We start from the raw sequence: 13,588 nt of genomic DNA on the forward strand, positions 1-13,588 counted from the left end.
GACCTTTACTCTGAGTGGGGCTGACTTTGCAGCCCCCAGAGAGGGCCAGGAAGGCAGAGACAGGCCAGGGCTCAGCCCTGGACTTTGAACTCTTGGCCTAGTACACTTTCCTCCACACAATCAGGCTTCCAGAAGTTGGACAGAACTGTTAGCAGAGCTGGTTCTGAAGAAACAGAGGAAAAGCCCACGAGGAGAGGAAATGGGTGGGGAATGTGAAGAAAGACCAGAGGGCTAGGCAATAGGCAGCCTGACCCCAGGTGTGGGCCAGAGCCAGCTGAGGCCAAGCTCTCTCCCTTCAGACCCCTCTGTGTCTGCCCTTCAGGACCCTCCTGACTGCAGAGAGACCTGCAGGGGACCCTGTAGAGTCTGGCCCAGCAGGTGTCTGGTCACATGGAGTGGGGGGGGGGGTTCCCGGGAGCCCCTTCTGTCTGGGAGGGGGGGCGGTTCCCGGGAGCCCCTTCTGTCGGGGGGGGGGGATGGTTCCCGGGAGCCCCTTCTGTCTGGGACGGGGGGATGGTTCCCGGGAGCCCCTTCTGTCTGGGACGGGGGGGGGGGGGGGGGGGGGGGGATGGTTCCCGGGAGCCCCTTCTGTCTGGCTCTGGTTGTCACTCTGTGTCGCCCTCCCCCATTCCCGGTTGTCACCTGCACCTGCTTTCCTGCCTTGCTCAATCTCTCCAGTCACAGGCTGTGTGTTCCCAGGGCTCCCTCTCTCTTATCTCCCAGGCGGCTCTGGGCCACAGCCTGAAAATACAAAATTAGTTAACTCTTCCTTTTCCTCAGTCTCCTCCACAGCCCAGAGCCAGGGCTCAAGACCTCTGGGATCTGGCCCACTTTTGCTAGGGGACCCCTGCCTAACTTTGTCACTCACCTTCCATCTCATTTATAAAAAGAGAGCAATTTTCTTTTTCTTTTTCTGCACTGGGTATTGACCTGAGGGCCTCAAACTTGCTGGACAAGAGCTCTACCAAAGAGCTCTGTCCTCGGCCCTCTCCTTTGTTGTTGCTGTTGTTGTTTTGTTTGCTTGCTAGCTTTGGAGACAGGGTCTTATGCAGACTAGGTTGACCTCAAACTGGTTATATACTAAGAGGATGACGTTGAACTCCTGATCCTCCCACCTCCGAATGCTGGGCTTGGAGGAATCACCCAACACACACGTCTCTTCAGCTCTCTTTGTTTTTGAGACAAGATCTCACTAAATTGCCCAGTCAGGCTTTGAACATGAAATCCTCCTGCCTCAGCTTCCTGAGTAGCCGGGATTATTATAGGACTATGTCATCATCAGGCCTAGTTACATTGTGCCTTTGGATTATCCCAGCTCTCTATCCCCTCTCCTTCTCCATCACACACACACACACACACACACACACACACACACACACACACACACACACACTCCATGTCTGAATGTTTGAATGTTTCAGGGCCATTAGATAACACTCATCCAATAATTATGGACTTGTAAGCTGGTTTGGTAGGAAAACAATCTAGCCAGAGCTTCCGAGCCAGCTCTCATGGTCTGATTTCACATGAAACAGAATCCTGAATTAACAATTGCTGAAATGTATATTTACCACGTTCCCCGTTAAAATTCCAGCAAAGAATCTGACATTTCAGTTAAGCCTGTGTAGCCTTCACACAGAGAAATGTTTGGTTTCTGTTAGGCTCTTACAAAGATAAGGGCAGCTCCAGGCTCCTCCTCTTCACCGCAGGTCTGGGGTGGGAAGTGGGAATTTAGGAGTGGGTGGTCTTTAAGATTCCTCATGGGCAGAGCCTGAAAGCTGAACTAGAATATAAAAGTGATCTCCTGCTTTGAGTGGGGGTTAACAAGCTCATTGGTTATCACGTCAGTCAACCCTCAGGCCTATGCTCTGGTCTCCCCTTCCTGCTGCTGCAGTAGAAAATGGCCTACCCAGATGACCCTGTCCCCCATTACCTCCAAGCCTCCACGCTCCTCTCCTGCCAGCTCGGCCACAGTTAACGAAAGGTCAAGAGCTAAGGGCTGTAGGAGCAGGAAGGACATAGCCTGGGTACTGGGGACTAAGGCGGCAGGTATCTTGACAAGGAAAGCCAGCAGGGAAACAGTACACCCCACCACTGGTGTGTGGAGTACAAAGCAAAAGTCCCTTAGGCCACTCCTCGAGACATGCTTTCATTCCATGGTGGGTAAACTGAGGCCCTGGAGTGTTACTCCTCTGCCATTCTCTCTCTCTCTCTGTTTCTTGACAACCCTGTGTCTCCTTGAACCAGAGCCAATGTCCTAGGTAGTACAGGGCAAAGCTGGGTTTCTGGGCTGCTTTGCCTAGAAACTCCCAGATCTGTGGTTTATGTCCGTCTCACACTGGGTAGCCTGGGGCAGCCTTTCCAAACCAGAGCATCTTTTCCCTCTGGGTGGAGTGCCCAGCCTTACATCTTGGACATCAATCACTCAGGCTCTGTGTCTGACTCAGGGCTCACACACACACACACACACACACACACACACACACACACACACACACACACACAATTTGTCTTCAGCCCCTCCATCCACAGACCACACAGCCTCCTGGACCCCAGGTCAGCCCTCAAATTCACCATCTCTCATTCACGGCCTGTGGGGGCTCCATCACAGCCTCCTGGAAACCCTTCAGTGTGTGGGAGGCAGAATGGGGAGGCAATAGAGGATTTCTAGGAGGAAAAGATGGGGACCTTTCATCAGGCCAAGCCCTTCATTTCATTGGTGAAAAAAATTTGAGACCCAGGAATATAAAGTACCTTTCTTAAGGTCACCCAACAGGCAGAAGCGAGTGGCATGTTTTGGGGCCAGTAATACTCTCCCTCTGCACTTATGCCCCCTGGTCCCCACATCGGGGTCACATGGAGTTCCTTGTGCTAAACTTGCACACACACACACACACACACACACACACACACACACACACACTTCTGCATCTTTCTCTGGCAGCCACAGCCATCTTCACCTCACCCGCCCCCACAGTCCCTGGTGCCGCCCAGACCCATCTCAAATGCCACTTCCTTCAAGCAAACCCTCTCCAAACACTCCCCTTTGCACTGCCCTTCACGTTGCCCAGGCTGGGTTAGAAACCTTGTCTCAAAAAAAAAAAAAAAAAAAAAAAAAAAAAAAAAAGTTACCCTTGTGTACCTCCTCCTTCGGGAAGGCGGAGCTCAGCTCTCCCAGAGCAGCGTGGTCCATGCCCGGCCTGTCTCAGATGTTTAGCAGGTATTTCTGGAAAGAATTATCATGGTGTGTATACTGTCATTATGAATGGCCAGAACTGAGTCAGCCACCATGCTCAGCAGGCTGCTCTGACTCCTGCGTCTGCATATCATAGCAAGCTGAACACTGGCCCCATTTCACAGACAGGGGAACCGGGGCTCAAAGTAAATCAGCAGCTGGCCCCTTGTGTCTGGAAGGACCCAGAGCCAGAGCTCAGCAACTTCTGTGTACCTGAAAGCCAGCTGAGGAGCACATCGGGGTCACTCTTCCAGCCTAAATGACCCGGTGTCCCAGAGCCTGAGGATGAGTCCCCTCCAGGCCCCTGCCTCATCCAGAGGCTGCCCTGCTGGTTTGCAATCTGAGCATGGCCAGGTGACAAGCGGTCTCTGCTGGCCGCCTGCCACAGGGACACAGAGTACCTGCACACACAATCTCTCTTTGTCCCCTGCTGGAGACTGCAGAGAGGACAGGCCAAGGGCAAGGTGCTAAGGTGGCAGGAGTTTGCCTTGCCTGGGTGTCCTGCTCCCTTTCACTTGGGGCTTCCTGCTGGAACCGTACCCTGAGGTTGCAGGCTGGACACAGGGTGCAGCTCAGACAGGATGTGTACCCCTCTTCTAACCCAGAGGAACATGGAAGGGAGACTCAAAGCTTTGTGAGGAAATGTGGGACAGCCGTGGGGTTCTCCTGGCTCATGAAACCTGGGTTCTCTACAGCTGGTCTTCAGGAGAATTTGAGGGGTTTCGCTCCCAAGTGTCCCTTAAGCAAGACTCATTGAAGCCAGGTGTGGAGCCAATACCTTTGACCCCAGCATTTCAGAGGCAGAGGCAGGTGGATCTCTGTGAGTTGAAGGACAGCCTGATCTACAGAGTGTGTTCTGGGCCAGCCAGCGACACAGTGAGACCCTATCTCAAAAAATAAATTAATTAATTAATTTTAAAAAAGACTCATTGAGAATTGGGAGCTGGCTCGCTGTGATCCCAGCATTCAGGAGGCTGAGACAGAGAGATTGCTGTGAGTTTCAGATGTGTATCTAAAGCCAGCTGAAGCCACCTCATCAGAGCCAGGATTGCATAGTGAGACTCCACCTCAAAAACAAAAAGGCCGCACTGGAAAGCAATGGCTCCTTTTCTTCCCATGAGCCAAGTCCTTGACCCAGATGCTGGGGCTACCACATGTGTCTTCTCTGCTTCCACTCTTGCTTCTTGCTCCCTCCTGAGAAGGGGACAGGGGCTCACCCCATGCATCAGACTGTCCCTGACATCAGCTTGCTTGATTCTTGGGAGGATTTGAATACTTCTCCCCATTTCATAGATGAAGACGCCGCAGCTCAGAGGAGACCACACAGGCGCCCCGAGTATGAGCCAGCTGGCGTTTGAACTCTGGTTCTGGTTGCTACAAAACCTCTTCCCTTGGGATCCCTCTCTCCACCCTCTACAGCCCATGTCACTCCAGGGAAGCCCACAGCCCAACAGTCTGTTGTCCTCAACTGCTTGGCACTGGGGTGTCCCCAGAGTGTGGAGAACACACCAGCCAGGGGCCAGCCAGGTACATGGCAAGAGGCAGGCTACCCCGCTGTGGCTTCCTCCTGATCTGTCACTGGGGACAGCACAGCCACCTGAAACCACCTGTTTTAGTGTTCCTGTCTTGGTTGGTTCTGAGCCAGGATCTCACATAACCTAGGCTGGCCTTGAACTCTATGTCACTGAGGCTGGCCTCAGACTCCTAATCATCCTTTCTCCATCTCCCAGGTACCACCATCACTGGCATTCACCATCACCTCTTGGAGTCATTGTTTGGTTTGTTTTGGGGTTTCCTCTCCATTCCTGGGGATTCTGATGGGAATTAGCCACTCATCAGATTGCAGGATTTTGCATAGCTGTGCAGGGCAGGCAGACAATAAGAGCTTGCTTCTGGCCTGTGGTCTGGGTGGGGATGGTTGGGGAGGCGGGGAGGGCTGGTGATGAAGAAATGAAGAAATGACACAGAAACCCACAGGAAGCTTCATCAGAGACCCACGGAAGTAACACAATGAGAAGAGAAAAGCTTCTCGATTTTGGCTGGGTAAAGGCAACAGTGTAATTACCATCATTTATAAAAACTGCTTCAAGTTACCATCTAATTCCCACAAAGCACAGCCGTGAGTATCTCATTAGCTGTGTGTCGGATGAACTCTGTTAGATGGTTTACACGATGCTCATTCCTCCTTGCCTGTGGTTTCTAGAGCATAGCTGTCTGTTGACAACTTTTCTGCAATTAGAAAGCATATTTCCAGGCAAGTGTTTTTGTGAAATTCAGTTAACTTGAGATTGGCCCGGTTGCAGGGAGGACTCCAGGGCTTCCAGGTAGCTCACGGCTTTGGATACGCAAAGGGTGGAAGATGGATCCGGTGTCAACCTCAAAACAAATAAACAAACAAAACACTTGGGACTTTTAGACACTTTAGACCTGAGTGTCTAACTATGCACATCTGTATTATTTTAGTGACACGTGGGTGCACAAATACACACAATGTCTGCTGGTGAGGGGTACCTGTAGTGTTTGTTTTGTTTTGTTTTTTGTTTTTTTGAGTCAGGGTTTCTCTGTGTAGCTTTGCGCCTTTCCTGGAACTCACTCTGTAGCCCAGGCTGGCCTCGAACTCACAGAGATCTGTAGCATGAATCTTAAAAGTTCTTACTAATAAAATCAAACCCGAGGCCAGTTATTGGGGTCAATGCTGGTAGATCAGAGAGACAGAACAAGCCACAGCTACCTCACCTGGCCAACTTCTCGGCTGGTCTTGTTTCCTCAGACTGGAAGCCTCTGTGTCCTCATATCCGAATGGCTCTCAGCTGAACTGTGCTGCTAGAAGCCTAAAAGCTTAACCAGCCAAATGCTTCCAGTTTCTGGTCCTCACGCCTTATAAACCTTTCTGCTTTCTACCACCACTCCCTGGGATTAAAGGCTGCTTTCTGGGATTAAAGGCGTGAGTCACCATGCCTGGCTGTTTCCAATGCGGCCTTGAACTCACAGAGATCCAGAGGGATTTCTGTCTCTGGAATGCTAAGATTAAAGGTGTGTGCTAACATTTTCTAGCCTAAGTGTCTTGTGGCTTTTCTGTCCCCAGATAAGTTTATTAAGGTACACAATATTTTGGGGAACACAATACCACCACAGAGATCCTCCTGGCTCTGCCTCCCGAGTGCTGGGATTAGAGGCATGTGCCACCACCGCCTGGCTCTGTTGTGTTATTTTTATTTTTGTCCCCAATACACTGAAACCCCCCAAATTGTTACAACCTAGACTCTTTTTTCCCCTAGAGGGAGAAACAGATGCTCCCTGCTGCACTCACTAAGAGCATGGCATTTTTCTCCTCCTGATTATAGGTGCTCCCCGCCCCCACCTGCCTTAAGTGGGAGAAGTGGCCGGCTGATAGCTTCCAGCTGTTAGGGAGACGGCAGATGAACATTTCCAGTTGGGAAGTGTCATGCCTTGTCAGGTCAGGGGAAGAAAATAATTGGCTGGAAGAGCAGAGCCTGGGCAGTGGTGCGAGGTAGAGAGGAGGGAGCAGCCCCCCCCCCCCCCCCCCCCCCCCCCCCCCCCCCCCCCCCCCCCCCCCCCCCCCCCCCCCCGTCATCTCCCATGATGTCAATGCACTGTAACCAAAGGCTCAGGCCCTCCAGCAACCCTCTTGTCTGCAGACAAGCATCCATATATGACTTCCCTGGGAGAGAGCCCTGCACCCACAGAGAATCTACTCCTCAAGACCAAGGGGTGTGGAGGCCCAGGAGGAAGCCCAGCTTCAACAATCAATTTTGAATGAAGAAATGTACATCAATAGACATCCCTCTCATATGCCAGAAAAGAAAGCCTGGGATGGTCTGGGAAAGGTCCTCATGTGACCTAGGTTCCCCAGGTCTGTGCAGGCTCAGATGATAAGGATGGAGGGGAGACCACCTCTTCTCCTAGCCTTCTGGCCACTGTATGTAAGGTCTAGGACAATTCTGTTCATATAATGTAAACTACATACATAATGGAGAGTTTGTTAGTAGCTGTTATTTTTTTTAAGTAAAAATAAAAACAGGTAAAATTAATTTTAGGGATGTATTTTACTTAACACATCCAGAATTTTGTTTCCCCAGGCAATCAACACAAAAAATAATGAGTTCCTTTACATATATATGTTTTGTATGAAGTCTCCCAAACCTTGTATGCACAGTATTTTGGGGCTTTGGCTGTGGGGCAGTGGTAGGGTACTTACCTAGCATTTGGGAGATCTTGGGTTCCAACTCAGGAGCCACGACAATGAACAAATGTGAACCAAACCATATTCTCTTAGTATACCTCAGCTTACACTAACTCCTTTCCCAACACCAATGGCCACACACGGCTCGGGGCTGCCGCACTGGACAGCACCAATCTAGAACTTCCCCTGTAGCCTGACAGGCCTCACAGAGGAGATTATTTGGCCTCCTCTGACCTATTTGTCTTTGCCAGAAGCAGGAGCAAGTCATCCCTTGGGCCTGGGTGACCCTGTCTTTCCTTGTTGGCCTGTAAGAAAGGTCAGAGCCTCGGGGCCTCAGAAGGTCCTGCCATTCTGCTGGCCGTGTGACCTGTAGGAAGCTGCTTCCTCTCTCTGAGCTCTAGTCTCCTTCTCCAGCAGGTGAGGACCTCCATTAGAATCACTGTCTTCAAACGGTGAGGCTCAGGTTCCAAGGGAATCTCGTGCTGAACCCCAGTGTATAAACCAAGGAGAGAGGTGCCACAGTGTTGGGAGAAGGCACCTGGGTCTGAACCAGGTCCTGTTCCGTAGACAACTCACCTGGCAGGCCTGCAGTATGGAGGGAAAGGGTAAGAACCAATTCACACATCCTCAATTCCAACTAACCACCCAGCCTGCCTCTCTGCCTGCCTGCCTTCCCCTTAACATGGTCTCAAAGTAGCCCAGGCTGACCTCAAATTCTCTCGGTAGCCAGTGATAACCTTGAACTCCTGATCCTCAAGGTTTTGCCTCCTCGGCGCTGGGACTGCTGCTATAAGTCATCATGCCTAGTTAATGCTGTGCTGGGGATCAAACCCAGGGTTTCATACATGCTAAGCAAGCACTCTGCCCACTGAGGTGCTTGGCAGCCCTGAAGCTCACATGTTCACTCATCATAGTCTTTTTTTTTTTTAATTCGAGACAGGGTTTCTCTGTGTACCTTTTGGAGCCTGTCCTGGATCTTGCTCTGTAGACCAGGCTGGCCTCGAACTCACAGAGATCTGCCTGGCTCTGCCTCCCGAGTGCTGGGATTAAAGGCGTGTGCCACCGCTGCCACCGCTGCCACCCATCATATTCTTAAACATGCAGAAGTTCAACAAGAGTAGAGCACAGAGCCATGTGAACCATGGGTATGAGAATGTAACGACAAACTCCAAGGTCACGGTTCCCTCCGAAGAGGGAGGAAAGGCGATGACCAGGAGATGGCTTCAATTTTGTTGTTAATATTTGAAATTTTGACTGAAGAAGCCCTAATGGGGATTCAGAGAAATTTTGTCGTTTGCTTAAGCTTCGTAGCAGGTATGTGGTGATCTGATAGATTCCTCTGTCCTTTGCTCTAGATTGGAGATATTTTACCATTTCAATGTATTAAATGATCTCACTTCAGGCATGAGATTTTTCTTTAAATGTAGCAAAATGTAATACACACACACACACCCCGCACACACACTTAATAAGCTTTGAGTCTCTACATCCTTTTGGGGGTCCTAGAGAGAAGGACCAGAGCCCAATAGTAAACACTGTACCTTGGGGAATCAGAGATGAGGGGGCCAAGGGGAGTGGGGAGACTGTCCACAGATCACCTGGCCAGGTGCTGGCTGATCAGCCATGTCCCTGGTTCCCAGCCCCACAGCTGTAGACACAGGTGGAGTAGACCTTTCTCCACCTTGCTGGTCTTCGCCCTCTCACCTGGTGAGGTGATCTGGGCTCATCTGGTCAGGTATGTAGCGCTCACCGCCCAAGCCTTTTTTATTTTAGACAGGAGCTTCTGTAATGCAGACTGGCCTAAAACTCCCTATGTAGCCAAGGATGGCCTTGAACCTCTGACTCTGATGCCTCCACCTCTGGAGTGCTGAGATTAAAGGCAATGTAGCACTGGATTGAGTCATTGTCCATTTATGAGTCATTGCTGGGGATCAAACCCAGGGCTTCGAGCACACCAGGCAATCACTTTCCGACTGAGCCACATCTAGCCCCGCTCACTTCCTTTTAAATATGTTTCCCCTGAGCCCGAATTCTGCCCCTCGGAGTCACTTCTCCCCCATACTACCTTGGAGGCCGAGGTCCCCACGCGGGGCATGGGCAGGGCAGAGCAGGCAGGGCTCGAGAGGTTGAGGGAGGACATTCACGCACCAGGCTCCACTGGGCTATTTGACCCCAGCAAACAGGTGCTGTTGGTTTGTCGTTTGGAGGGTTTGGCACCAAGCCCCATAGGCTGGTTAAATGGTAACTTGTCTTCGGGAAAAGGAATGTGGCACCAGCTCACACTGGGAGCACAGGTGACATTTCCTTCTCTTCTCTTTACTGTCGCTTTTTTTGTGGTGTGTGTAAGAGCGCTCCAGTGAGTGTGCGTGTGTATGTGTGTATGTGTGTGCATGCACGTGAGTGTGCAGGTGTGGTGTGTGTGCATGCACACGCGTGTGCTCATTCTCACACACGTGGAGGCCAGTGGAAGATGTTTTGTACCTGCTCTGTCACTGTCAGCTTTTTCCCTTGAGACAGAGTCCCTCGTGGAACCCAACACTAGACAGAGAGGCTTTTTTAATTTTTTCTTTTTATTTCAGCACTGGATCTGGGCTTTCTACCCCGGGTCCCCGGGCTTTCTACCCCGGGTCCCCGGGCTTTCTACCCCGGGTCCCCGGGCTTTCTACCCCGGGTCCCTAGGCTTTCTACCTCGGGTCCCCGGGCTTGCACTGAGAGCACTTTTTCCCATAAGTCATCTCACCAGCCTTTTTTTTCTTTTCTTTGAGACAATCTCAGTAAGTAACCCAGGCTGCCCTTGAACTGCTGGTAGTCCTCGTGCCTCGGTCTCCTGAGTGTTGGGGTTACAGGTGTGAGCCACCAGCATTTCTGACCCTATTCCTCCCCAGATCTCTCCCTGTCAATGCCTTCTTAGCCAGGTGAGGAAGAGCAAGGACGTCCGCCCACTTAATGACAGACCACAAGCACCAAAGGCCTTTCCTTGTGTGATTTCTTCGCCGAGAGCTGCTATGCCCATTTTACAGGAGGCACAACTGAGGCAGAGGGTTGTGAGGTCACTTCTGAGTCATTCAGGCCTACTAAATGTGGCTGAGCCAGAAATTGAGCAGTCTAGGGCAGGACCAGGGCTTCCCTTGATGTTGGAGAGAAGTTCTGCCTCTCAAACAGCCAATGTTTCTGGGTGGGGCCTGGGCTTCGGCCATGTGCCAAGCAAGAGCAGCCTCTCCCTCTGCTCTGTGTCCCAGGGCCTCATCACCTCCCACACAATTTCCTAATAGGCAGGACATCCTCTAGTAGACAAGGGAAGACAATATGGGGGACTTGTGCCAAGTGTCACAGCTGGTCAGCCCCAGAGACATGTCTGGACACAAAACCCAAATTTCTTTTTAAGAAATATATTTGTGGCTGGCTGGGTGGTAGTGGTAGTGCACGCCTTTAAAACCAGCACGAAGGAGGCAGAGGCAGGCAGATCTCCCAGTTCGAGGCCAGCCTGGGCTACAGAGTGAGTTCCCGGAAAGCCAGGGTTACACAGAGAAACCCTGTCTTGAGAAATCATATATATATATACATATTGTGTGTGGGTGTTGGTGCATGTGTGCTCATGCACACATGAGTATCGGGACACATGTGTGGAGGTCAGAGGACAACTTTGTGGAGTCAGATCTCTCCTTCCACCTTTATGTGGATTTAGGGCATAAATCTCAGGTCACCAGGCTTACATGGCAAGCATTTACCTGCTGAACCATCTCTCTGGCCCCACTCCCGTTTTTTTGAGACAGGATGTCATGCAGCCCTGTCTGTCCTGGAACCTGTAGCTGAGGATGACCCTGAATTAATTTTTTGAACCTCCTGCCTCCACCTCCTCGGGGTGTGGCGTGGGTTGGCGCTGAGAACTGAACCCAGGGCTTCATGTAGCTAGACAAGCACTCTATGAACTGAGTTACATCCCTCCCACCTCCTCTTCCTCCCTCTCTCCTCTTTTTTCTTCTTTCTTTCTTTCTTTTTTTTTTTTTTTTTTTTTTTTTTTTTCGGTTTTTTGAGACAGGGTTTCTCTGTGTAGTTTTGGTTCCTGTCCTGGATCTCGCTCTGTAGACCAGGCTGGCCTTGAACTCACTGCGATCCACCTGCCTCTGCCTTCCGAGTGCTGGGATTAAAGGCGTGCACCACTGCTGCCTGGCAGATGGTCTTTTAATAAAAAACCCAAAGCCAGATATCAGGGTAAAAGCTGAAAGATCAGAGAAGCAGAAGAGCCAGCCACTAGTTCTTATCTCTACGAAATCCTCAGCTTAAAGAGAGTGAGTTCCTGTTTCCTCACACCTTATATACCTTTCTCTGCCTAGACATCACTTCCTGGGATTAAAGGCATACGTGCTTCCCAGTACTGGGAGTAAAGTTGTGTGCCACCACTGCCTGGCTCTGTTTCCAGTGTGGCCTTGAATTCATAGAGATCCAGACGGATCTCTACCTCCCGAGTGATAGGATTAAGGGTGTGTGCCACCACTGCCTGACCTCTATATCTATCTAATCTAGTAGCTGGCTCTGTCCTCTGATCCTCAGGCAAGTTTATTAGGGTGCACAATATATCACCACCGCCTCTCCTCTCCAGTGCTGAGATTACAGGCGTGTACCACCATACTAGGCGTGGAATGGCTTTTCTTGACATGACAGCCACTTGGAGAGCAAGCAGCCTATCGGGACCTAGAGAGGGTTTCCATGCTCCATGAATTGCTGGCTGCTATCAAGTGGCCATTTCTCTGGTAGATATGTCCTGTCACCGTGTACCTACCTGCCCAGCGTCAGTTGGTGCCAGTGCTACAGTGAGATGAAAGGGAGAGAGGCTTGCCCTGCCATGTGAGCAGGGGACCTTGTCCCTGGCACCTTGAGATTTAGAGATGGAGGTGTTGATCTCCCCATCCCTGACAACGAGCCCTGAGGCACCTGGGAAGACGATGCTCATCAGCTAGGCCTGGGTCACCTCTGGCCCCGTCAGAGACCTAGCTGTGACTCACTTTCCTTCTTGGTTCCCTCACTACAATACTACCTTCCTCAGAAGGTCTCATGAAGAAGCAATGCCTTAATGTGTGTGAAGGAGCCTTGGGTGGGGCCTGGCACACAGTGGGCCCTCGGAAGCTCTGCCCGCGGCTCTCTGTGATTCTCTGTCAGCCTCAGAGGAGCAGGTGACCCAGGATTCTCCACGAGAGGTAGGGTGTGTTCACCTTCCACCGTGGGGGCCCCTGGTGGTGGCTTTACTGAAGAATTTTCAAAGGCCAGTGGGAGGTGGATCCAGGGCCACACGGAGGTTGAGCCAAGGACAGCTGCCCACAGCAGGCCACAGCCTGGCCTTCGCTCTCCTGCAGGCTGATTTGGTTGCCATGTGAAACCTTGTTATGCAAATCAGCACGGGGTAAGCTCACTCAAGCCGAAGAACTAGGAATTGAACTCCACCCCGCCCCCACCCCGTGCCTTTTAACCAGCTCCAGGTGCCTGTTAAGGCCAGCACAGATGGCCTGGGTGAGTGAGATATGCTGGGCTCTTCCCCAGATGGGTTCATGGTGAGGGATACCAGGCCCCATACACCTGGAGCCACCTGTCTGAGGGTGGAGACACAAGGTCCATTACATTAATGAGTGGGGAGCCTCCTCCTGTCACCTTTGACCCAGTTCCTCCATCTCTGAGGCAAAGGTAAAGAGTGTGGTTGGCCTCCAAGGCCCACGGCTGACCACCATCTTTTCATGGGTTCAATCCGTTCCGGGCAGCAGCCAACACTCCCTTTTGCTGAGAGAAAGAGAGTGTGTCTCAGGTGCCCCAAGCCTGTTTCTGGGGTCCTTGGGCCTCTGTCTCAGAAGGGACATTCCTTCCCATGAGGCTTCTAGTTTTACTGTCCTCCGATGCCTGTTTCCTCCAGGGCACCCGATGGGTGACTCTGCCACCTCCAGGACACTGGACTGGAGCCACCTTCATAGAACCGGTTTGAAACCAAACAATGCCAGCTGAGCCAGAGGTGTCCGTGGGCCAAGAAGGGCAAAGGCTGAGGGACCAGGGCAGTACCATATCTAGGTACATGTCCTTGCCTAGCAGGGGCCTAGAAGGTGACCAACGGAGCTGTGGGGGCCTAGAGAGCAGGTGTCTTTCCTTACCCTGGAGGTAAAAGAAGG

Source organism: Peromyscus californicus, unplaced genomic scaffold, assembly GCF_007827085.1.
Source record: "Peromyscus californicus insignis strain IS unplaced genomic scaffold, ASM782708v3 Scaffold_3__1_contigs__length_106647218, whole genome shotgun sequence".
Classification (NCBI taxonomy): Eukaryota; Metazoa; Chordata; class Mammalia; order Rodentia; family Cricetidae; genus Peromyscus; species Peromyscus californicus.